At 45.3% G+C, this 26,687-nt stretch overlaps 1 long non-coding RNA gene across 1 annotated transcript; it reads right to left on the bottom strand.

Annotated features, from left to right (window-relative positions):
* Positions 1-2,775: 2,775 nt before the first annotated feature.
* On the bottom strand, positions 2,776-9,903 carry LOC142817400 (uncharacterized). The gene is made up of 3 exons (XR_012895212.1): positions 9,833-9,903; positions 4,142-4,201; positions 2,776-2,966 (listed from the first exon to the last, which is right to left on the bottom strand). It is a non-coding gene; the product is annotated as an uncharacterized LOC142817400 (long non-coding RNA).
* Positions 9,904-26,687: the final 16,784 nt, after the last annotated feature.

The following is a 26,687-nucleotide window of genomic DNA, read 5'->3' on the forward strand; positions in this document are numbered from 1 at the left end:
GATGGACTGCGTTGTTGATATGTGTGAATGACAACGCGGCACATCGTTAGCTCTAGCGAGCGATGTGCTAGGACTGATAGCAAATGACTAAAAGAGTTTGACTAATAGGCCTCCCGTAGCATGCTTTGAGCAGCAAACCACCCCACCAAGAGCAGCACCAAAACTTACCTATTCAGTGGCACATACCCGGCCAACTGCTATGGTCGTTTTCATGCTGTTTAGTAGGGAGCACTGCAATCGCGAGCACGCAAGCGGGCATATCACGTGTTTCTGTCTGCATTCTGTAGTTTGCAGGTACTTGAGTCAGCACGAAAACAATAATACTTGGTACATGTAGATTTTTCAATTAGTTTTTTCCCAGCATTGTGTCTTCAAAGCTGGTTGGGTACTCTTGAATAATTGAACAAGATAAAAAATAAGCTTGAGTGTCTCCATGAAATGGGCATAAGCAGTCATTTGTTTGCATCGGTATATTTTAAAGGTTTGGCTGATGTTACCAGGGCACCCAGTAAACTGAAAAAAAAAACGCCAGGCCTGCGCAGAACGCGCAGCACAGTCAGAGTGACAGTTCTGAGAGGGGCCTTTCATGGCACTTTTTTTTGGGTAACGGCTGCCACCTACTGGGTAATCACTACTCTATAAGCAATCACATTTTTGTGTAGTAGGCCTGCATTCACCATACTATCCTTCGTCAATATTCCAGGAGCGTGATATTCTCTACAGACCTGCTTGACTTGCTAAGTATTTATAGCGTTAGTAAACGTTTGTCGCGAATGTTAGTGAGTTAATCAATAATGGTTCTTGGTTGTATGCAATGTGTATATACGCACGAAATGTTTCACAGGCCAGTTTGTGAAAACAAGCTTTCTAACCCATAATCCTGTGCCATGCAACGATTGCTGCCTATTGACGCAGATGCGCCTATGAGACAATTACCAATAATTACATGTGTGATATCGACTTATTTGACGTTTACTTGGAGTAGTTGAAGCTTGATATAAAATCGTTACATAACACCTCCAGTATATAAACAGCAGTGCTCACCAGATCTTACCAGAAGGCACGTGCCTTTGATTTGCACTGCTGTGCACTGATTGATTGATTTGATTGATATGTGTGGTTTAACGTCCCACAACCACTATATGATTATGAGAGACGCCGTAGTAGAGGGCTCCGGAAATTTAGACCACCTAGGGTTCTTTAACGTGCACCCAAATCTGAGCACACGGGCCTACAACATTTCCACCTCCATCGGAAATCCACCCGCCGCCGCCGGGATTCGAACCCGCGCCCTGCGGGTTAGCAGCCGAGTACCTTAGCCACTAGACCACGATGGCGGGGCAAGCTGTGCATTGAATGTATGACGAAGTCGTATTGGACAGTTTTCGAAAGCTGTATTGATGCTGTTCACGTGATTTGGTAAAACTACAGCTTTCGCTAGAATTGTGTTTCATGTTTCATCTGGTTTTAACGTTAACTGACGTTCGCAGGTTGGTTGTTTGGTTGCGAAGCGTTATTTCAGTCCTGCAAGGCGTGCGTGAGTGCGCATCGAACGACTCCTACGTCGGGGCCGTTAGGCCAAGCCTATCGGCCGCTCCACGGGCCTGCTGGACGGTCCAAAGTTGGTCGGCCAGGACGGAGCTGCGCATGACCACCTCCCACCTGACCGAAGTAGTGTCAGGGTTAGTGTACATTGCCTGCCACAGCCAGAGCATGTGCGCCAGCGTGGATACATACAAAAACGTACAAAAATATGAGCACACTAAATTCACGCCTGAAGTCGTGTTCGAACACTCGATAAAAGTTTTTAAGTACAAGCTGTCGAGTTTCATCATCATGCTCTTTGAGTGTGGGCAGTACACTGAATGATCAGTTCCTGTAGGAACTATGCTAATGCGCATGCAGTAGCATTTAGGTGAAATATGAAAATTCCTTCATTTACCGTTGGAAAAAAGGATTGCAATTAAAAATTTACAATGAGAAAACTTCTCATTCCAGCGGAATTATGGAGCATGGGTATTTTGCCATTCTTAGATAAAAAAACTTTTGAGCCTGGACATATTTTCAGGTTCCATGATCCGCACTGGAATAAAAACCATTTTCAGGTGGGTTGTGAAACGGCGTACCACATACGGCTAGCTCAAATAGCATCGCTGCTGAAATAGGGTGTCACAAAGGAGAAGACATCACCTAAATGGAAATGAAATCAATCAGACAAGTGAAATAAGTTATTCACGCCATCTCCCTAATGAAACACCACAAATTGCATCTCATAACAACCATAGTGCCGCCTATGAACCCCTCTGATTCTTCTACATTTTAGTGAAGTGCTGCAGCCATATCACCAGTTTCGCGCGAAGCACGAACTGTCGCTGCCTAGCCTGTATTTGTTGCAACACTGCTTACGCTTGTGCAGTTTGTCCTGCTGTTGTTCGAACGGAACTGTTGCTCGGGACCCCGTGTTTGCAATATAGTATAAGGAATGCTTCAAGCCATTTGCTCTAATGTGTTGAATGCACTCAAGCGATAAGGTAGTGCAACGAGAGAAAGATTTAGAACATCAGCAGGGGTCCTCAGGTCACCAATGCGAAAGCTTGCACGCACCCATGTCATTTGTTTTTGCAAACATTTAACTATATTTGTTGCCTGGGCACAGCGCGGCTTCGAAAGATAAAATAGAAGAGGAGGCACCACCCTTTTACACTGGGAATTCAGCGCTCCACTGTTTTCTCATCATTTATTGATTCGAGGCTGATTCTCAGATTTATTGATTTTATTTATTTCAATGAAGCTGCATACAATGTGCAATGCAACATATGACCAGCGCAAGGCATAACGCAGATAAACGTGTCATTCTTCCGCACTTTCCTCGTTTCTTCCAAATGCCTGTGAAAGTGCATTAGCGGCAGTTTCGACTACTCCAGGAGGAATGGCACCGGCATTGTTCGGTGCAATGATCAGCGTAACTGAAACGCAAAAAAGCAGTAATTGTGAGTCACGTGATTTGGGCACCTAATATATATATATACACAAGTGCGAAAGTTTTGACAACATCCAACTCCTTTCTTATTCGTACAGTTTCTATTCTCTTTTGACAGCGTTGTAACTCAGACTAAATATTTTGAGAAGCTAAACTCACCACAATGCATACAGTTTTCCCTAAGTGGGGCAAGAATTTGCCCAGAAATGCATGGGTCTATTGCAGCTAACGGGATAGCTCATTTTTCTATTTCTCTAAAGAGCTGGGTTGCTATTTATAGGCACCATTGAGGCTACTTGGAACTTCAGCGTGTTTTTCGCAGCATTTGCGACGTGGTGCGGAAAGTGCATCGTCTCGCCACGTCTTGCACTCCAAGTGATAATAACTGCTGCCCAGCCGCTATCTCGTAATGGGGCGGTTCGTGCCACTAGTACCTTTATGGTAAGTGCGCGTTGAAGTTACACAGAGAGTGCAAAAGTGCCTTCGCTAGCTGCGGCTATCAAGTTTGCGATATGTGTATGCCAGTCGCGTTCAAAGAAATAACGACTATGACGGTTGTTAATACGCGCTCGTCCTGCATATTCCTGTGCGTTTGTTTGGTGCGTCTTTTGTGTACGACCAGATTGGTTGAAGTGTCGAACTGTGGCAGTTCTTAGTTCGCGCTCGTGCTGTGTTGGTTCTTCTCGTGCGTAATTTCTTGAAATGCCTGCCGCACTGCTTCGCGAGTTTCCGGCTGCTGGCAGTCCTTCACGTGACATGACAATTGTTCGCTATACCATTGATTTCTTATCTCTCGTGATGAAAAAACTTTGCGTACCTGTGTGAAGACAGGCGCAACTACATGTGTGAAGGCAGACAGTGGCTGCAGCGGACAGCTGTAGGCACTGCCTATCCAGTCAGCCAAAGAAGCCAAGAGAAAAGTTTGCCACTCGTTCCTGACCTACTGAGGCTGTATAAATATAGCTTTCCTCGTAGTATGAGCTTTTAAATAGAATATATTTTTTATCGTGGGTTCAATTTACAACTTCAGGCAGGCGGAATTTGTCATATTGTTGTACTCTTTTCCAGTAAATCACATCGTGAGGTACGATGGGATGTCCACTTGTCCATACGCCTATATATAGCTCATAGTTCTTATTTATATAGAATTTGTGAAGTTACCAAGCGCAGCAGCAAGCCCCAAAAGGAAGTACTTGGCAAAGATGCTGTCAATGTCTTGAACTGCAAAGATATAACAGAAAATGTGTTATGGGCAAAACTGTGCATATTTGATAAGTACTTAGGTTCGGCAAGCCTTAACACGCTGTCTTTGTACTCAAGCAACAAGAAACTAAATTTCAACAAAGTTAGCATGTCAAAAAAGCAAGAGAATATCCCTATCAGCATAACATTGATTTTTCCGATACCCGTGTACCCGTGTGCTGTAGAACGTTGCGATATAATAGATCGACCGTAAATGTATTGCACACCGCAGATAAAAATACATTTTGAACGTACTTTATTACTTGAGTAATCACACACAAAAGCACCTCTAAGGTACTATCGAATACTGCGCAGCCCAACTACTGGACAATGGGCTGGGGGCCCAGCCCCGACGCACCCTAGGGGCTTCGCTATTCACCGTCTTCTTTTGTCACGGTGTGTCAAGAAGTCAAGGTTCATCATAAAAGCAGGTACGCCTCACAAATTTTGGTGAACTAAACTACTTATAACAAGTTAAATTGAAACGCGGAAGACAATATTAAATAGCCAATGGCATTAGTGACCCTAAAACACCCTTCCCTGCAAGCCGTGGGAAAGTTAAAATGAATGTGTACACAAGAAGACGTGCCTGAAGGCATGTAGGAACAAAAAAAAAGGAGAGTGCATGACGTCACGCTGCCTGGATTGGCAAGCCATGCCATTTTGTAGCCAGCGTGGTTGGTCCAACACGTAACCTTTTGCGCAAGATCACGCCAGTAACGAGAGTTGCCGTTATTTCGTAGTATGAGGCCCGGTAACTTTTGATCACAACTCGCCGGTTCGTCGCAGACCAGCTGGCTCACGCAGGAGGTTAAAAAACGGGACGCCACTAATAGTAATGAAACCAACCGCACGCTGTGCCGTTCTGATGACGTGTTGGGCCGACACCGTTGGCTTCATTCGTGTGACATTATGCTCCCTGCTTTCTCTTCTTCCTCCATGCCTAAAGGTATGTTTCATTTCACTGGAGTTTTTTGATCACGTCAGTGTCACGGACGCACCATTTTCTGCATACCGTGTGTGCGTCACCCCTCCCCGGTTTTTTTCAAACGTTATTTTTTATTCATATTTCAAGTTCATCAAGTTATCAATCGATGCCGCTTGCTTATTTATTTTGGGCCTATTCGATGATTCTCCGATTCAAATACACGTTATATTATCAACCTCTGAGTCGTCATATACTTTGAGTCGTCATATCGTTTGTGGGCGCTGTAATCTTGTTAAAAGCGCAGCGACCAAGCGATGCCACGTGAGTGTGTAGTGTTCGTGACATATGATGCATTAAACGGCTGCCGAACAACGGCTTCGCCATTGATAATTGATTGATTGATATGTGGGGTTTAACGTCCCAAAACCACCATATGATTATCACAGATGCCGTAGTGGAGGGCTCCGGAAATTTTGAACACCTGGTGTTCTTTAACGTGCACCCAAATCTGAGCACACGGGCCTACTACATTGCCGCCTCCATCGGAAATGCAGCCGCCGCAGCCGGAATTCGATCACCTGAACTGCGGATGAGCAGCCGAGCACCATAATCACTAGACCACCGTGACGGAGTATTGGCTTCTTTATTGTAACAGGATTTATCAGAGTGTTGCAAAAGGCGTGGTGCGGACAAGCAGTAATACATATACTTGATGAAAAACAACAACAACAACAACAACAACAACAACAACAACAACAACAACAACAACAACAACAACAACAACAACAACAAAGAAACAAATACAGTCATAAAAGTATGGAGGCAACAACAGTGGCATCAGAAGTGTACGCACTAAAGTTGACTCGTACAAATGAAACACAGCAACATAGGTGGAGCGTTATAGCATTTTTAAGTGTAAGAAGCCGTTAGTATAGCTGCATTAATCGGCGCGAGTCACACACCGAGATGGTATAGCTTCCGGAAAGCTATTCTATTCCTTCATAACAATAGGAAGAAATTATTTGATAATTGCGGTGGTGCTGCGAAAATGTCGTTAGAGAATTGTAGAGATCGATTGGCGACTGATTCCGTATTGATTTATTGCAGTGAACGGGCTGAAATACAAACAGTGGATGTGATACAGTGCTTTAGTGTCACGTTTGTTTAGGAATATTCCATTATAGAAATTTCCATGCGTCAAGTGATTGCACGTGGCCATGTGCCGCATTGCTGGTATAAATCAAACTTATTCTTCAAGTTCCAAGATAGTTGAAATTGCAACATGCAATGAACAGCTAATTGTCAAAAAAAGATTGGTACTCGTGAGAAGCCGCCAAGAGTATGGAGATATGGTTATTTATTCGTTCATTATTTTCTTATTTTATGTTTGTATTGATTTGATTGATTTGTGGATTTAACGTCCCAAAACCACCATATGATTATGAGAGACGCCGTAGTGGAGGGCTCCGGAAATTTCGACCACCTGGGGTTCTTTAACGTGCACCCAAATATTTTATGTTTGTAGTACACCTGGTCCGGCCAGTGTGGCTTTTTAAGAAAGACGTTCAGAATATGATGGCTCAAACAAGGGATCGCACATATCAAGCGTGGTGTGAACCGTGAACCGCTTGCCATAAACCTGTGAGGTGTCTGTCGCCTACTGCTGCACTAGCGTGAATAGTGTCCTCAGGAATCGAGTGGGACTTCGTATTCTAACGTTTAATCTGACAAAGCATACACCATCTACAAATGGTCGAAAGTCCATGCTGGTTTGTTGCATAAAAATTTACTAGTTTACTCAATTGCAAGTTATCCAATTACTAATTTACTCAATACGCTACTGATAGTGTATAGAAAGAACGACGTATAAATATTGCTGTAAACTCAATACATCATTCAAGTAGGTTTCATGTAAAGAATATATAAAATTAAATAAAGGTAATTTGTCAAAAAACAGTTAGCACGTGAAAATTATTTCGAAACTCCTAAGCGTCAGTTCTATTTGCCTTATTTCTTTAGGCGCCAGTTAAAACCTCCCAGCGCTATTGGCTCCCAGCGCTATGGCTCGGACTTTTCTGAAGAACAACGTTTGTTTAGAACAAAAGTATGGTCCCATTTCCTCTGGGGTAATATGCAAATGTATACACATAGGCTTGAATGCATTATTGCCCTCCACGTCTGCTGTCTGCCCCTGATAAAGCTGGGAACATTGCACCATCGCACAGAATTTTCTGAATTTCTTAGCCGGATTCAGATAACTCTCGTAAAGTATCCTACGACCTTTAAGTATCTTCTTTCAGGTAATAAAGCAAAGTGTGTTATAGCACACTAAGCTATATACCGTAGATGGTGAATATTGGTAGCCTTTCCTTATAAGATACTCCGATTGCTTTTTTGGCCCACCTAGCTCAAGACCATGCGAATTTCCGTTATTCAGTCATATAGGCGGGCTAGAAAATGTTGCGTCTCATGTTAGTTTGTCTACAAATGAGGAAATCCTTGCATCTTATACTCGAGAGCTTGCAGTGTGCTCACACTTGATTTTTAGAAGTGAGACAGGGTAGCACCTAAGCATCTGTTCACACTGTCTTATGATTCACCTAACATACTCAGAAATGGTTGGGTGGCACGGGTCTACCTCTGCTGCTGCACTGCACTATATTTAAGAAAGATGCACTTTCTCTATCTGAGTAGACATACCATGCCATTTTCAGACAGGCGAAAAATTTATTCAAGTGATATTGACCGTAGTAAACGATACTAAGCACTTATTTTCATTGCAGTTGTGCGAAGTGCCTACTACAGGCATGCACGATGAGCACCGACACTGCTGCAGACAATTTTTATTATGTGGCTGACGTTGAATTGTAGCTGATGTCCTTCTGATGGGGTGTCGATTATATTTTATGTGACAGGGGCTCCTTAAACCAACCGCGCGAGAAATTGCGCAGGGTGTAGGTATTCCTCAAGATGACGGTTTTGTATATCGCCAGTTGCAATTCGACAGCTCTGTACTGTGAGCAACTCAGCAGTGATTGACGCTTACGAAATTGATCAAATATTTGTCTCCAATTCACACTAAGAATAGCAAATAATCCTGGCAGTGCCCACATTAAGAGCATCTGAACTTTTCTCAGCACGTGGCAGCTGTAGATTCCTCGACGTTTGTACAGCTCGATCCTGCACACGACCGCTCGTTTTGTATTGCATACATGAAGAATGTGCAGGCCTTCCGTATTCATCTTCTCATATAGTATTCATGTCATGCGAACTTGGTTTCATATTGGCCATTACGTGATAGCACGATGATGGTTTTTGGCATCCCTCCTGATGACACCGTCGGCCTCTACGCGAAAGTTTCTTGTTTCAAAAGGCGTCCAAATACAGAGACATATGTATAATTGGGTGAGGTAGTTTTGCCGCCAGCAGACTGCAGAATATGCGAAATATTTGCCATTTTATACACTTCAATTCTTAAAGTCTGAACAGAAAGCTATGATGTGACAAAAAATTGGCCCCGTATATGCATATTAATCTGCAAATGTCGTCGAAAGACGATAGTCTTGCTTCTGGAGAGATTGAACAAAATGTTTATTGGATATTCTGCGCAAGAAAATTGGTGAATGGTATTCTAGAGTTGCTGCGTTAGAGTGCCTCAAGCGTGCAGTGAAGGTGAACGAGCGCACCAAGTCACATCACACGCAAGACATGAGCGCTATCTGGTAGTTATCGAGTAAAACGAAACGCGCGGCTCTGAGACGCGTGTGCGTGCCGGTCTCAGAGTTGATAAGGTGTAGAACGCAAGGCGACGGGTAGGTGTCACCACCGTGTCGTCATAGATAAGCGTTAGAAACACTTTCTTTTTCGTGCAAGAGTTGCATGGTCAGCGCCGCGTGACAAACGCTATGGTCCTTACAATAACTTATGTATGTCTTTTGTAGTAAAAGACGCACATTCAGGATATATACGTGTTTTTGTGTTGCCACAGTTATGCGTGATAATTGCTTTTAAATGGACAAACTCCCCGCCGCGGTGGTCTAGTGGCTAAGGTACTCGGCTGCTGACCCGCAGGTCGCGGGTTCAAATCCCGGCTGCGGCGGCTGCATTTCCGATGGAGGCGGAAATGTTGTAGGCCCGTGTACTCAGATTTGGGTGCACGTTAAAGAACCCCAGGTGGTCGAAATTTCCGGAGCCCTCCACTACGGCGTCTCTCATAATCATATGGTGGTTTTGGGACGTTAAACCCCACATATCAATCAATGGACAATCGCACACGTATGAACGCTGAATCTTGAGCAACATTGGTGGGCGATGTGGGTTGGTTCGGTCGTTTGGAATATTCGCCAGTGCCGATTTAAGTGCACGATACTGTTAAGAGTGGACAGACAGACAGACAGATCAAAATTTTTGCGTCGAAGGTCCCCAAGAAAGACTATCGTCATTAAAAAAGATACACATGTTAGAGAATATAAGTCCTGATATTTTTTGAATATATGAAGTACATCATTTGTCCAGACAAGTCGTAGCAGGCCTCTCAAATATGTAAAAGATATACTGGTATTCTCAAATTACTTTTCGACTCTGTGTAGTAAAGCAGAAGTTGTGCAGATTGCAGCAGATTGAGGCTAGAGTGCAAGATTTCAATGAATATTAAAGGTGCTGCTCAAAATAGGTCATCTTACCGCTGAAGTATTTGACGAAACAGCAGTGCGAACTGGTAGAGCCGGCGATGGAACTAAAGTCGCCGGTCCACTCAGCTCTTTTAAAGTACTGGAGAAGTAGTTTCAAGTATTGGATATGACATATATAGATAGGTTGGGAGAGGGGTCTGCGAATTAATTTTTGAAATAGTAATTATTATCATCAAGGAACCTTTTTCTGAATACCATATTGTCAGCTTCTACTAATTATAGTTTCTCTCACTGCTATAAACAGAACTGTCGCGGCAAAAATACAACGTCCATTGGGCCAAAAGTGATGTGCCTATGATGTTTTTCATTTTGGCTGTAAAGACTCGTACTTGCAATCTAAGGGGTAAGTTCAATCATACGAGCTACGCCTGGCGATAAACTAAAACCCTCCGGCGGATATTCAATGTAACCAAAATGTCTTAATTAAACTTCAAAACTGGAAAGTTGTCTAAGTAGATGTAGGCGCGATCCCCTTTGTGTCGCAAGGCGTGTCAAGAACATGACAGTTCACTAATAACTACGCCGGCAATGCAGAAGTTACAATTCATATCCTCAACTAGTCCCCTGTACCTAACTATAAAACATTTTAAAACATCAGAAAACGTAGCGAAGTGAAAACGAGAAATGAAGACAGAATGCTGTTCGTTCATGCGTCATTCTATAAGTTCAACTCTCTATATTGTGTCACTACAACAATGAAGCAATGTAATTTGTAGAACAGAACTGTCTGTTCAGCACAAATGAGGTTGTCCTGAAGTGAACAATCTAGATCAACCACACTTTCTGTCGTTATTCATCATATAAAACGTCAGTTTAGTACGTTGAGACCAATTTCAGTTAGTTTAGGTTTTGTTCCCTAGGACACTGGGGATTGCTGGCTTGACTGTGAAGTTTAGGTGAACTCTGGTTGTTTGTATTGCATTCATTGTTCAAAAATCACTTCAGCTCTAAAACATTTTTTCCAGGGAGGGGGGTATGGTTGTCACTGGAAAGTTATGGCACTTTTTAGATGAGAAATGAACTGAGTTAAGGTAATTGTAAAGGAAAGGAGATTTCTAATAAACAAAGCATGTTTTTCATTGCCAGTTTTCGCAAATTATTCCACCATGTTTCAACTCAAGTTGGTTGTACTAAATATGAAGCACTTCTTAGCGAGCTGTAGGCTTATCTATCTATCTATCTATCTATCTATCTATCTATCTATCTATCTATCTATCTATCTATCTATCTATCTATCTATCTATCTATCTATCTATCTATCTATCTATCTATCTATCTATCTATCTATCTATCCATCTATTTCTAGGTGCTCTAGTGGTCATGTACCTTAACTCCATGAATACCGAAATTTTCATGAAAGGGTATAAGTGTATGGCAACACGACGGACAAGTCATCAAATAAATAGCCTGATAAATTTGTCGTGTACGTATTTAAAGCTTATCCTTTTATCCCTTGATGCACTTACCCGCATACCATACCGCAAAAAATTTGGGGCGATGCACTTGTGAACAACGGGGAATCACTCCTGTAAAACGAAAAACAGTGACAAGAGACTTTCGAAAATATTTACGTGATGGCTTTATAGAGCTTGTACCAAATGTGGAGCAGGCATCGGTAGCATTGTCGGTAATGAAATACTTGTAGGTAAATAAAGATGGTAAATTGTGGTGAGACCCAGAATCTAGTCAAAGCACTCTGCCTGGTAGTTAAGTATCTACCACAGAGTTCCATCAGTGCTTCAACGTGCATATGAAAAAGACTTCATAATGGCGTCATATCGTGGCAACATTTGCAGATATTACAGTGTTCACTATAAGCTTTTCTAAAAGTTTCTATAAGAATATATACTTACTCTGATGCCTTAATCATTGCCTCACGCAGAAGCATACAATGGAAAGCGTTTTTTGTGTTGTAGACATGCGGCACACTATTGTGTATTTCATTTGGATAAAACAGACATCGGTCTTGAACGTGAGCACCCCTGTTGCATCGTACCGTCGCATACATTTGGGTTATACTGAAGTAGAGGTGGCCAATAAATCAACGGTTGATCCAGCAGCCAAGAAGACGGAGAGGAGGAGAGTGATATTGACGCGTGTCTACATGTGGACGAAAACAATGATGGGGGGATTTAGTGAACACGAGGTAGTGGGCCTCTAGCTTCACTCAAGGCCGAAGAAGACGATCTTGTGGCTCAGCTGTTGAAAACACGCTGGTTTCGTTGCCTCAAGGTGTACCTGTGCTGTACCGTTGTACCGCGACACTGGTGGAGGTGCTGGGCCGCAACCCTGTCTGATGCTCCACACGCCCAGTGGGAGCCGTTCATCGAGTCCAGAATCATTGTCACCGGTAGCAACTCTGGTGCATCGCTACAGTCGATGGTTGCGAGGCCTCGCGCCAGAGCTCACTCACTCGCCGGAACCTCCTAGGCAACGTACACCTCAACCAATGGCCAACGCAAGCCCACAACAGGTGCCCCAAGGCAGCTTTCCGACGCCCCCATCTCAGCTGACCATCTTTCAACCCCTCGTTCCCGATCGCTTTAGTGGCAGTGCCCATGAAGACGTTCACGACTGGCTTGACAACTACGAGCGTGTTGCCAAGGTCAATCAGTGGTCGGAACAGGAAAAGCTTTCTCGCGTCTATTTCTACCTTGACGACGGTGCTCGTACTTGGTATGAAAATAGAGAGGGCAATTTGTCAGCTTGGTCTGACTTTCGACAGAAGTTCGTCGATACCTTCGCCAATGTTGATAGAAGAGACCATGCGCAGCAGTTATTGGAGATACGGGTTCAAAAACCCAACGAAACTGTCAAGGACATGTCAAGGAAAATTGCCAAGGACATGACTCGTCCCTTTCATCGAGCTAACGCGCACATGACGGAAGATAAAATTTGAGTTATCTCATGCGCGGTGTCAAGGAACAGCTTTACGCCGGGCTACTGCGATACTCTCCAAGTACCATGGTTGACTTCATTGAGGATGATATGGCTATCGAGCGGGCTCTTCATCAACGCTGCAGACAATATGACCACATGTCCTGCAATGTCCCAATCAACGCTAATGCCATGACGTCTAAGAATCAGACTTCCTTACGTGAGTTGATTAGGGAGATAATTTGCGAAGAACTGCAGAGGTTGCGGACTCCGGTTGTTGAAAATCCCATCGCGTCGATCGCTGAAGTCGTACGCGAAGAAATTCACCAAGCGTTGTCTACGACTGCTCCTGATACTCAGCAGCGTCCTATGAGCTACGCTGCCGCTCTTCGACGTCCACCACCCGCTATGCCGACGCAGTACCGCAAGTGCCCATGGTCCCTTGGTCTCCGCCGCAAGAGCAGACACTGCATCAACCACCCACGCCTCAGCCAAACAACCAGCCGTCCACAGCCACCCCATGGGCAGCGACGCCAGGGGAGATGCTCAGACGTCCACTGACCCGGAAAACCGAGTCACGGCGCAGAGTGGACAGACGTCCACTATGCTTTCACTGCGGAGGTGCAGGCCATATTGCCCGTCATTGCTGGCATCGAGGTGATTTATTCCGTCCTCATCGACCCTGGTTTGACGGTCGACGTGCCAACGACGAATACACACCCCGCCGTGACGACACCCCTTTCTATGGAGCCCGTTCTCACTTTGAGGTTGGCTGTACCACTGCAGAGGAGGCAACGCCTACTCACCCTCCTAGTCTGAGACGTAGATCCCGCTCTCCGTCCCCCGCGCGTTCGCCTTTGTCGCACCGCCGCACATACGCGGGCCTTAATACAAGAAGGTCATCTAGCCCGCGACGGGGAAACTGAGGGCGGTGACCTCTGGGGACAAGGTTGCAGGCCATAACAATGACGACAAGAAGTCCCCCTCAGCATGACGTCGTACAGCCGATAAGCCGTGAAAACGATGAAATTGTGACTGCCGACTTTAGTGTTCTTCTTGACGGTCAGAAAGTGACAGCTTTAGTCGACACTAGTGCCGACTTCTCTATTATCAGTCAGGACCTCGCCGACAGCGTCAGAAATGTGAACGGCAGGGGGCATAAGAACGGCAGGGGGCCAGTTACTGATGCCCTCTGGAAGATGTACCGCAAGAATTGACATCAGAGGTTCTCCTTTCACTGCGTCGTTCGTCGTTATCGCCGCATGCTGCAGAGATGTAATTCTTGGCATGGATTTTTTACGGGAATATGGCGCCGTCATCAACATAGCAGAAAGCTTGATTACATTTTGCAACAGTTCGGGCTTACCCAATTCTCCACAGGCGCGACCAAACCAACTGCGTGTTACTGATGACGACGTGGTTCTCCCTCCTAGGTCATGCATGCTCTTTTCGGTGGCCGCCGCTGCTCAGTTTGACGCCGAAGGAGTTGCAGACCAAATAAGCTCGCTGCTCCTCACCCACAGTATTTCCATCGCACGAGGTATCGTCAGAGTTGCTGCTGGCCGCACGGACTTGCCGCTGATCAATTTCAGTGCTGAGTGCCGGCACCTTCCTAAAGGCACGGCTGTCGCTTACTTAGACGATGTCGTAGATGCCGAAGGCTGCTTGGCGGTAGTCGATGAGTCGCCAAATCTTGATTCAGCGCCTGTTCTGGACGTTAGCACTACTTTGCCGAAAGGCGACCGACGCAGACTCCTTGAGCTAGTGGCCTAATTTCAAGACTGCTTTTCGACAAGATTAAAAGTTGGCCGCACGACTCTAACAAGCATCGAATTATTACCGACGAAACGGCGAGACCTATTCACCAGAACCCTCATCGCGTGGCTCCAAAAGAACGTCAAGCGATACAACAGCAGGTATACAGAATGCTTGAAGATGACGTCATTCAGCATTCACAGAGCCCCTGGGCGTCCCCTGTAGTCCTTGTTAAGAAAAAGGACGGCAGCCTGCGCTTCTGTGTGGATTACCGGAAGCTAAATCAGATGACCAAGAAATACGTATATTCACTACCGCGTATAGACGACTCTCTCGACAGACTTCGACATGCTCGATACTTCTCTTCAATGGATTTGCGGAGTGGATATTGGCAAATCGAGGTGGACCCGAGAGACCGCGAGAAGACCGTTTTGTAACAACCAGATGGGTTGTATAAATTTAAGGTCTTGCCAATCTGTTTGTGCTCAGCGCCTGCTACCTTTCAAAGGCCCATGGATACCGTGCTTACCGGGTTGAAGTGGAAAACATGCTTAGTATATCTGGACGACGTCATAGTGTTCTCCGCAACGTTTGACGAGCACCTTGAGAAACTTGAGCTGGTTTTACGAGCCATACAGTCCGTGGGCCAGACGTTGAAGCCTGAGAAGTGCCATTTTTGCTACCAAGAGCTGGGATTTCTTGGTCATGTCGTCAGTTACGCAGGTGTTCGTCCCGATCCTGAAAAAATTGCAGCCGTAAAACGGTTACCTACGGCGACCGACAAAAAAATTGCCCGCAGCTTCCCTCGGGGGAACACTGAGGAGGATGCGGACCATATAATTGGTTAACGGGGTGTTAAAGTGCGACTTACTTGGGTCGATGGCTAAATTGGTTAACGTGGTTGTGAAATGGGGTGTTAAAATACGACTTACTTGGGTCGATGGCTAAATTGGTTAACGTGGTTGTAGGAGGGGGTGTTAAATGAGTGAACACGTACACACGTATGCGAAAGGGCGGCGCTGGTCGAAGGGACGTCGATCATTGTGTTTGTGGATTCGTTGGAATTCATTTCACCGCGACCTTGGCCGTCGACGCGCCGTACAAACCAACCGACGAGCGGCAACTGAGCGAGCGAGCGCCGACCTTGAGTATATATACAGCACGACGGCGCATGCACTGTCAGCTGTTTAATGTTCTCGAAGCGCGACGCCACATGCGCGTCCACTGGAGAATCAGGAGAATTGTAGATGTCGAACGCGGTGTGTAGAGGAGGAAGGGCGCACAGATGGTGGAGGAGTGAAGCGCGCGCGGTGTGTAGAGGAGGAAGGGATGCACAGATGGTGGAAGAGTGGGCGACGGCGCGACGGCGCATGCGCGCGCGTCAGCTGTCGAATGTTCGAGAAGCGGTGCGGACGGCGCGGACGGCGCGGACGGCACACTACAAGGCGCGAGTATAAGATGCTCCGCATCTAAAAAGCTTTCAGACGCTTTCTCGGCCTCTGCGCATATTATCGACAATTTATTGCAGACATCGCACGCATAGCAGCACCGCTAACTCGCCTCGCGAGAGAAGACGTCACATTTGAGTTGAATAACGAAGAGGAAGCTGCTTTTAACGATCTTCGCCAGCGACTACAAACACCTCCAGTCCTTGCCCACTTCGACGAGAGAGCCCCTACGATGCTTCATACCGATGCTAGCAATGTTGGTCTGGGAGCTGTGCTTGTGCAGCAGCAAGAAGGCACAGAAAGGGTAATCGCTTACGCAAGCAGAACGTTAACAGGCGCTGAGGCTAATTGTCCCACAACTGAGAAGGAATGTCTCGCCGTGGTATGGGCGGTTACAAAATCTCTTCCGTATTTATATGGCCGCCCATTCAAAGTAATTAGCGACCACCACTCACTTTGTTGGTTAACAATTCTTAAAGACCCTACCGGCCGATTAGCGCGTTGGAGTCTGAGGCTGCAGGAATTCGATATGGCTATCGTACATAAGTCAGGGAAGCGACATATGACGCCGTCTGTTTTTCCCGTTCACCCATTGAGTCGGCAACCCCACCCGAGGAGGAGGAAACATCATTTCTCGGTGTCCTCGACACGACCAACATTGCGCAGCAACAACGTGACGACGCTGAGTTGCCTGGCTTAATTACCTACTTGGATGTCAGTTCTCGGAAGGCGCCAAAAGTTTTCGCAACAGTGTTGTCATCATTTTCTTTACGGGGCGGAGTACTCTACAAAATAATTTTTTTCGTCGACGGGATCTGCCTATCTACTCGTCATCCCAGCAGCCCTGCGCACCGAAGTACTGAAAGCATGCCACAACGAGGTTACCTCTGGCCACTTGTGTTACACAAGAACGTTGGCTAGGGTATATCAAAGGTATTACTGGCCAAGACTAACCACAGCCGTGAAGAACCACGTTCATACCTGTCTCGACTGCCAGTGACGCAAGTCACCACCAACTAAACCAGCTGGCCTCCTGCAACCCGTACAGGTCCCAACGACTCCATTCCACCGGATTGGCATGGACATTTTGGGCCCACTCCCTACCTTTACTGCAGGCAACCGATGGGTTATCCTCACGACGGATTATCTGACCCCTTATGCCGAGACAAAGGCTATCCAGAGAGGTACAGCAGCGGAAGTGGCAAGATTTTTTATTGAGAATATTAAACTGAGACATGGTGCCCCAACCGTCGTAATCACAGACAGAGGTGCCGCATTTACGGCAGCTCTTTTGGACCATGTCTTGATGCTGAGTGGAACAAAGCCTCGTAAGACCAACGCCTACGACCCGCAAACGAACGGGTTGACAGAGCGTCTAAACAAAACTATTGAAGACATGCTTTTAATGTACGTAGACGTTGAACACAAAAATTGCGATCAAATATTGCCATACATAACGTTTGCATACAACACGGTCAAGCAAGAAACAACCCGCATGTCACCGTTCAGCCTCGTTCATGGACGGGAAGTCCGAACCATGTTAGATGCAATGTTACCGCACGAAGGCGACGACATCGTTCCGGATGCCGACACGTTTACCGAACGCGCGGAAGAAGCTAGGCAACTTGCACGTTTACGTATCAGCCAGCAGCAAGAGTACGATGCAGGCCGTTACAATGCTCATCGCAGAACAGTCGTCTACCAAACTGGCGACAAAGTATGGGTTTGGACGCCGGTACGGAAACAAGGACTTTCCGAAAAGCTCTTAAGAAGATACTTTGGACCTTACCTAGAGCTGCGAAGACTGATTGACGTCACTTACGAAGTTGTTCCCGAAAGTTCGTATAGTACAAGGCGTCGCCAGTACCATTCTGAACTCGTTCACGTAGTCCGCATGAATCCTTACGTCAACGAGTGATGTGAGACTTTTCTTGAGAGAAAAAAACAAAACTTCAATACAGACTTTGCATCGGGGCGATGCTCTTTGAGAGGGAGGCAAATGACGCGTGTCTACATGTGGACGAAAACAATGATGGGGGGATTTTGTGGACACGAGGTAGCGGGCCTCTAGCTTCACTCGAGACCGAAGAAGACGATCTTGTGGCTCAGCTGATGAAAACACGCTGCTTTCGTTGCCTCAAGGTGTACCTGTGTTTTATTCGCGTTGTACCACGACAATATGAGCCTCGTACAACTCCATTTTATTGCATCCTCAAACAGCCTTTTATCAAACAGTTCAAACTTTCACAAAGTGGCTCCTCATCCTCAGAAAACTATTTCTTGATATGGACCAGCCCGCAAAATACATAGAGCTACTCAATATGCAAAAAATTGGTTTAACAAAGCTTTCAATTCCACTGACCTTAACGCGCTACTTCATAACTTGGAAAGCTGAGGCGTTCGTGCCACTGCCCTGGCTTTAATAAAATCATATTTAGCAGAGCGATCACATTGTGTGTGTTTAAGTAACGATCACTCATCTTCATTGCCTGTCAGTAGAGGTGCCCCGTAAGGAACTGTAATATGACACCTTTTTTCAATGTTTTTACCAATGATATTGTTAATATCAACAAGTTGGTAAAATTTATTATATATGCTGATGATACCACGGTCTTGTTTTATGATGCTGATACAGATACGTTAATAAAAAGTTGTAATCGTTTCTTTTGTATTAATAAATTATGGTCACTATCAAATAAACATAAAATTAAGGCTACCGAAATGAAAGTAATAACATTTAGAGCTAGAAAGAAGATTGTGAACGTTAAGCAATATATCATATGTGCACACAAAAAATGGATATGTAGAAGAAGTTCGAATTCTCGGCGTGACATTTTCATCTAATCCAAGTTGGAAGTCTCACGTAAGTGATTCAAGTAACAAGGGAGCTCTGTCGCGTTGTTGAGAAATTCTCCCTACCCAAACAAAAGTACGCATATATTCAGAATTGTTTCAGTCACATATAAATTACCACAGTCTGGTTTGGCTTACTACAACTTAACGCAACATCAGCAGATTATTGCTTTTGCAAAAGAAAGCTGTCCGTCACATTGCCAACGCTTGTTGTTTATCACAGGCATCGACATATATTTGCAAATACAATATATTAAAATCCAATACATGCATGATTTACGCATCCTACGATCATTTTATATGATCTTTTAAACAAGTTATCGAGCTAACTGCTGCAATGCAACGCAACACTCACGCTAACGACGCTTCAGTACTCGTAGTGTAGGAGGCTGGCTTATACCGCGCTTTTGCACTCTCTATAAACTTCAGTCATTGAGACTTAACTTTCTATGTATTCTAAATAAGCATAAACGTTTACATAAACCAGCGCTAAAGACGTTACGTGAAATGTTTCTGAATTACCAATTTATTCATATAATCCATTTTGTTTCATCATGCACTACATTTTACTGTATAACTTTGTGTATGGTTAGCTATCAAGCTATTCTTTTATTATATTGTGTTGATAATGTAGTTTCGTCTAGTTTGCTGCTAGGACTACAGGGGTACTATTGCTGTTTTTTCTTGTATTTGAAGTATTACAGCTGACTTTTTGTAAATATGTTTGCGTATTGTGTTATAATATGTATGTTAGAATTGTGGTCATTATTAAATAATTTTTTGTTACGCTTATACAGGTATTGTTATATTCTTTGTTTCAGTAAATATTTTTTTACGATGTGTGATTTCGACTTGTACCTTTGGTGAAATTTTTTTAGCTGTAACTTGTTTCCATGTAGTAGATCTTCTGGGGCCCTGGTCAAGCTGCTTCGTTACAGCTTTTAGCCCAGGAGATCATCCAGAATGTAATTTTTTCGTTTCATTCTGGAAAAAAAGAAAAAAAGAAAGAATGCTATATTATAATGGAAATAAAAAATGCTGTATAGACCACTACTTCCTTAGTGCCTCACATGACTGCCAGATTATTTGGAATCTGGGGTAATTTGGTCATGTGGTTCTTACTACAGCGAGACTGGGAAACACACATCGCGGTATTTGGGTCAGATTTTTCACGAAAAAGAAAGCTCAATGCGCAATTACTTGTCACTATTAACGAAAAGTGGGAGAACAGTGGTCCTTCGTACAGTAATATCTAGATCGATGGGAGGCGTCGCTTTGTAAAATGCAGTCACCAGCTAATTGCTCTAGCTGGCGTCAGCTGCGAAATAAACTGGGCTATTTGTGTCCTGCGTGCAACCTTTGAAAAACATTCTCTAACGGTTGTGCAGTATCCCATACATTGTGGCATGGTCTACGCCCACATCCGCCTTGGTATATCAGCGGCTAGGGTGCTCTAATGGTGGGCCGATGGTCGCAGGTGAGATTCCGGCCGTGGGCGCCGAATTTTCATGTAGGCGAAATCGTAGACGACCGTTAACTGTGTTATGTGAGTGCATATTAAAGAACACCAGATGGTCGATATTCGAGGAGCCCTCCTCTACGGCGTTTCTCGTAATCGCATGACAATTTTGGATCCTCAAACCACCCTTCTTATTGTTATTAATCTGGTGTGTGCCTAGCGTCACTAACAAATATTTCCGCTGCAAGCCGAACAAATTAACATCGAGAAATAAACGCGCATGTCATAATGACGATTCGTGCAAAGCTGCTGTTAAGAAGATTACTGAGATAGAGCGTCAGTGTTAAACCATAGTGACATAGTGAACAATAAAAGGCTATTTTCTTTAGTGGTTTCGAAAGATCAGCAGCACAGATGGAAGGTAGAGACGACGCGGAGGTTTATAGCTGAAAATAAGTTTTCACTGTAATAATACTTCGGTTATCGAATGACAACGGATTTGAACTCAACTATCACAGGCTATACGCCGAAAAAACCTGAAACTTCTGTACATCAGATCTATAAAACGTGGTAGCACTTAGCCCCGAATTTGTTTGTGAGTATTAATTTGTCACCGCACGTCCTGCATACAATAAAGAGCAACGAATGAATGAAATAAACATTACTTGAACCAGTCTTTTTGTAGAAGAGCCCTAATGTGGGTGGCCTCCTCAGACCAGGCAGCCATAAATTGCTGCTGCCACCCTAGCCCGGTTCACCAACCAAAGCTGGTTGTCAGGGTCTTGCGTCAACAGCAAAGCATCTTACTAGTATGCGAATACTTCCTCTGGATCCGTTTCTTTCTCTTCGTTTGCGTTTCCACTTGGTGGTGACAATAGAAAAATGAATAAAAAAAGCGGATAACTCGCTGCAAGGATATCGAATATTTTAGATGCGCTGGTGTAAGCAATGTACCACGTTTCTTAACAAAATGTATTTATTTTATTTTAATAATTTTGTTACCAGAAGCCTTGAAATCAACCGGCCCATTTCTCGCATATTGCAAATAAAAAGAAAAATGGCAGATATCACGCACAGCGGGAATCAGAGATATGCGAAGCACGAAGGAGAAAGGTTATGTCACTTTAAAATCAGCACAACATTATGAAGTAGAGGTAAATAATGACCTACGTGACTTCCGTGCCATGATTATCGTGTTTGAATGCGTTGTTTACCTCTCTCATCGGTTCACGTCACGTGATACCAAATTTAGTAAATGTGGAGCCAGCGAAACGGCCGCGAGCACGCTATGAGCGTGGTATGTTGTCATATTCTTACGTGACACGCGGTTCAGGTTATCATGTTTGCACCAGTCGGATGCTGACGTCATCCATTGACGGCACTTAACACCAAATTTTGTATATGTGAAAATAGAAAAAGGCCGCGAGTGCATCATGAAGGGCCCGATATACTCCAATGTAGCGTGAACGCGCACGCACGCTGAGCACAACGACGCTACGTTAGCGAAACGTGAGCAGACTATAGTCTGACGCAGTGCGCTACCGGCGCGGCCTGACGGCTAACGGCGTGAAATGCGACGTGCTGCATTTCGCGCCCATGCGTTACCCAGACGACATTGCGTCTCCCTCTTTTCATGAAGGAGGGACGCCGGATGCGCTGAAACGCGCATGCGTCAAAGCAACGCAGTGCGACGCGCGCTAGCGAGTAATAGCAGGATCGGCGCCTGGCGTAGCAACGCTCACGTTACGCGTCGAAATGAACGCCGGCGAGCACGCGCACCGCGTCACGTCAAATAAATCGGCGCCTTGACTGTGGCATGTAGTCATGCTCTCACATCACACGCATCTCATGATTGTCATGTTTACACCAATCACATACCTGCGTCATCCATCGACGTCACGTAATACCAAATTTCGCATAGTAGAAGCTAGCGATACGGCCTCGAGCCCATCATAAGTGTGGCATGTAGTTATATTGTTACACGACACTTATATCGTGATTATCATCTTTGGATATGTCATTTACCTATGTAGTCCATCAACATCACTTAATACCAAGTGTGGTACATGTGAAGCTAGCCAAACAGCCGTGAGCGGATCATCAGCGTAGCATGTAGTCATCTTGTTATATGACACGCATCTCATGATGACGATGACATGTAGGGTTTAACGTCCCAAAACCACCATATGATTATGAGAGACGCCGTAGTGGAGGGCTCCGGAAATTTAGACCACCTGGGGTTCTTTAACGTGCACCCAAATCTGAGCACACGGGCCTACAACGTTTCCGCCTCCATCGGAAATGCAGCCGCCACAGCCGGGATTTGAGCCCGCGACCTGCGGGTCAGCAGCCGAGTACCTTAGCCACTAGACCACCGCGGTGGGGCGACACGCATCTTATGTTTATGATGTTTGCACCAGTATCATACTTTCGTCATCCATTCAAGTCCCACAATACCAAATTTGGTATAAGTGAAGCTAGCGAAACAAGCGCCAGTGCATCATGATCATGGCATGAAGTCATGTTATTACAGGACACGCATCTCATGAATATCATGTTTGCATAAGTCGCATACCCTCGTCATTCATTCACGTACCGTAATACCAAACTTGTTATATGTGACGCTAGCGAAATGGCCGCGAGAACATCATGACCGTGGCATGTAGTCATGTTCTTATATGACATGCATGTCATGATTTTCATGTTAGCGTCTGTCGCTTGTGTTCGCCATGCAATCATGCTATACCACACCGGTTTTGCAACCTACGTTGTGAACAAAACCACCGCAAGAGCTGTAGGACCATGAAATGCAAATCTTGAAATTCATGACAAACATGTCATGATTTTCATGTTATGACAAATTATATATGTTCTTCATAGTGTCATGTGATGCCATACCAATTTTGGTATCGATACCATACTAAAAACGGCCAGGAGAGCAAGAAGTCCTAGGCGGACATATAGATAGATAGATAGATCGATCGATAGATAGATAGATCGATCGATAGATAGATAGATAGATGTAGATCGATAGACAGATAGATAGATAGATAGATACGATCAAAGTCACCGAAGTTCACAATAAATGTTTCGCATTTAATATAGATCTGACAAGCTAGTCATACGAAAAAGGATCTCGATGCACATAAAGCGCGACGGGCTGTAACAATTCACTATGATGTATTGTTACAGCCCGTCTTTCTGCGAAAAATGATATTTTACTGCTTGTGCGTCACGTTTTCGAATTGTGCACCAAATACTTCTGGAGCATTCTGGCACGTTACTTGTTAAGACTTTTGATGCCATCTCGCATGACTTCACCGTAAGAGAAAATTTTTTCTTAAACTACTCCCACATGGTCGCTAGGGGGCTGTGAAGTGCTGACTTGCTTCACATGGGCTCCCGCTTTTCCAGCTTTTCAACTAGCGTCACGGCTCACGACCACCCTCATTTTTGCATCCGCCTAACAGGCAATATGACAGCGATCGGCGCACACTAGCCACCGCCAAGTTATTCTTCATTTTTTTTTATTTTTTCGCGGCCATACACACGTCCGGCTAAGCCTAAAAACGAGAAAGAGAAAAAGTCAGTCAATTGTTCAGGTATGGCCCGTTGCCCCTAGCTGTCGGCCGGAATCCCTACGGACGTGGCAGCAGCAAGGGCTTGACTGATGATGTCGCGCTGGACGTTGGGGTCTGCGCTGTGGAGCACGGCCTCTCAGGATTCTACAATATGAGAACCATCGTTTTTACTTTGACATGTCCACACCATGTGGACCAAATCCGCTACCTCATCACAAAATTTACACTCGGACTGGAAAAGTGCGGGGTGCCTCTTGCTGTATGCGCGGGGTTTGGAAAAACCAACTTCTGTAACTTTTGCCACAAAACCTCGTTTTTCTTACTCAATGAGTTGTCCGCTCTCGGGTATACTTGCCGATTCAGCCTGTAGTGTGCAACGATTTCATGATATGTGCGCATATCCTCCCTTCTTTGTTCGGTAACTTGAAAGGTTCCAGGGGTCGACCGGTAAGTGAGACCTCGGGCGACCGAATGAGCCTCCTCGTTCCCTCTAAGTCCCTGGTGAGCTGGAGCCCAGACAAGCAGAACCTGCTCTTTGGGTACTCCTACCATGTTTAATATACGGATGGCAGTCTCCGTAACCCTTCCCGATTCATAATTTTTCACGGCGTTTTTGGAGTGGCTGATGACCACCCTGACCCTCTTTTGGCCGATGGCCAAAGCTATGGCCACTTCCTCGGCCTCTACAGTCTCGACACCAAGGACTGTGCAGCACGCAATCAGGCCACCATCTTTACTGACCGCCACTGCTGTGTGTGCCACTTTGCTTTCATATTCTCATATTTCAGGACGCGACGTCCTGTCGACCGGTGTAGCTGGATTGTAATGCCTCTGCCCTGGCTTTACGCCTGCCTTCGTGAAAGGTAGGGTTCATATTTCTGGGTAGCAGAAGTATCTTTGTCCTGTCCCTGATCTGTATCGGTATGTCTTTTGAACGCGCTTGCTCACGCGTGGGCTCATAGCCCAATCTCTTTAATATTGCTCTCCCTGTTTAAGATCCGAGTAGTCTTTAATGTCGTGCAGTCACAGTAGCCTCAATTAGCTCATCGAGCGTGTTAGATACCCCTAACTTCATAAGTCTGTCAGTGGACGTGTTTGTGGGAAGTCCGAGTGCGACTTTCGCACTTTTCCTGATAATGGTGTCGAGTTTGCCCCGCTCGGCTTGGCTTACTTTATAAGGTGCTACGTAACTATTCTACCTATTAGTAAGGTCCGCACTAATCTTAGAAGGTTCACCTCCTTCATCCCAGCATGCCTGTCTGATGAGACGACATGTCTGATTAGAACTGGCTTCTAACCTAGCAAGGGTTTCAGAATTCTTACGGTTCGCCTGAATCCTCAGTTCATGGACACGGATACTGTCGACCGCGGGGATCTATGCGCCGTTAACATACAAGTGAATGCCCACTTCAGGCTTGTTGTGGAGCCGCCGTTTTCCGGTGGGCATGAGGAAGAGTGCTTCCTACTCTTCGGCCGAGCATTTAAGTCCTTTGGATTCCAGGTACTCAACAATTTTATCAATGGCGATTTGCAGAGAGCCTTAAATTTGGCCGTCACTTACCTTGTTCATCCATAATGATAGGCCATCCGTGTAATTGGTGTGATTTAAATTTTCAATATCCTTTATTTGTTCAGGCAGTTTCGACATCACAATGTTGAAAAGGGTGGGTGATAACACCGAGCCCTGAGGTGTCCCCCTGTTGCCTAATTTATTGTCCTTGATGGATTCTTCCCCGATATTTAAAGTGGCTGTCCTGTTCGAAGGGAAGTCCTTGACGTAGTCATAAACTCGCTTTCCAACGTTCAGGGAGCTGAGATTCTCCAAGATCGATACGTGCCTCACGTTATGAAATGATTTTGCCACATCTAACCCAACGATAACTTTTGCGTCTCGCGTTGGCTTGTCTATAATTTGGTCCTTGAGCTGTAGCATCACGTCACACGCCGATAGTTGGGCCAAAAAGCGACCATGGTGTCCGGATACATACCATTGTCCTCCATGTACCTATTAAGCCGCGTCTGAACGACATGCTCCATGAGCTTACCTACGCAAGACGTTAACGATATCGGCCTAAGATTTTCGAAACCGAGTTTTTTACCCAGTTTAGGAATGAAAATTACATTTGCGAGTTTCCACTGCTGCGGTATCTTTCTTTTTCCCAACACTCCATGTACGTTGCTAGGTTAGCGATGAACCTAGCGTCTGAATTACGCAGCATTTTGTTGGTCACTCTGTCCAGCCCTGCCACTGTTCTCGTCTTTAGCCGATTAATCTCCGCTCGCACCTCAGCCAGTGAGATAGGGGCGTCTAAGGCTGCGTTTTCCCGTCCTCCATAATCTGGGAGAAGTTCGGATCCGGCGGGATTAATTTATCTGCCCCGAACATCTTCTAAGAGTTCCTCCCTAGTTCCTTCAAATTGGTGCTTCATTCGTTCCAATTGCTGTTTAGACGCTGCCTTCATGCTCTCCGGATCTAAAAGGTGACGAAAAAGTCACCACGTCCCGGCCGTACTTATATTCCTATCCATCTCCTGACAGACGTTCCCCCACCTTTGCTTCGTGAGCGTGATGGCGTGCTCTGCAATTTGCCTGTTTAAAGCCGCTATTTGTTTCCCGATACTCCGATCCCATCTCCTCTGTTGGAGTCAGTTTTCCAAAGCTTTCTTTTTATTCCAAAGATTTACTAATCTCTTGTTTACCACTTCATTGTCCTCCTCGATTTTCACCACTTCAGTGGCTTCCTTAACAGCACGCAACACCCCATCGCATCACTAGGCGATGTCAGAAATGGGAGTCGGGTCACCCCTGAGGTCCCTGAAAGAGTCCCAATTTACGGCCTCTACCCTTCGTTTCCGAGGTGTTGTCGGGGCTCC

Source organism: Rhipicephalus microplus, chromosome 5 (genome assembly GCF_043290135.1).
Source record: "Rhipicephalus microplus isolate Deutch F79 chromosome 5, USDA_Rmic, whole genome shotgun sequence".
Classification (NCBI taxonomy): Eukaryota; Metazoa; Arthropoda; class Arachnida; order Ixodida; family Ixodidae; genus Rhipicephalus; species Rhipicephalus microplus.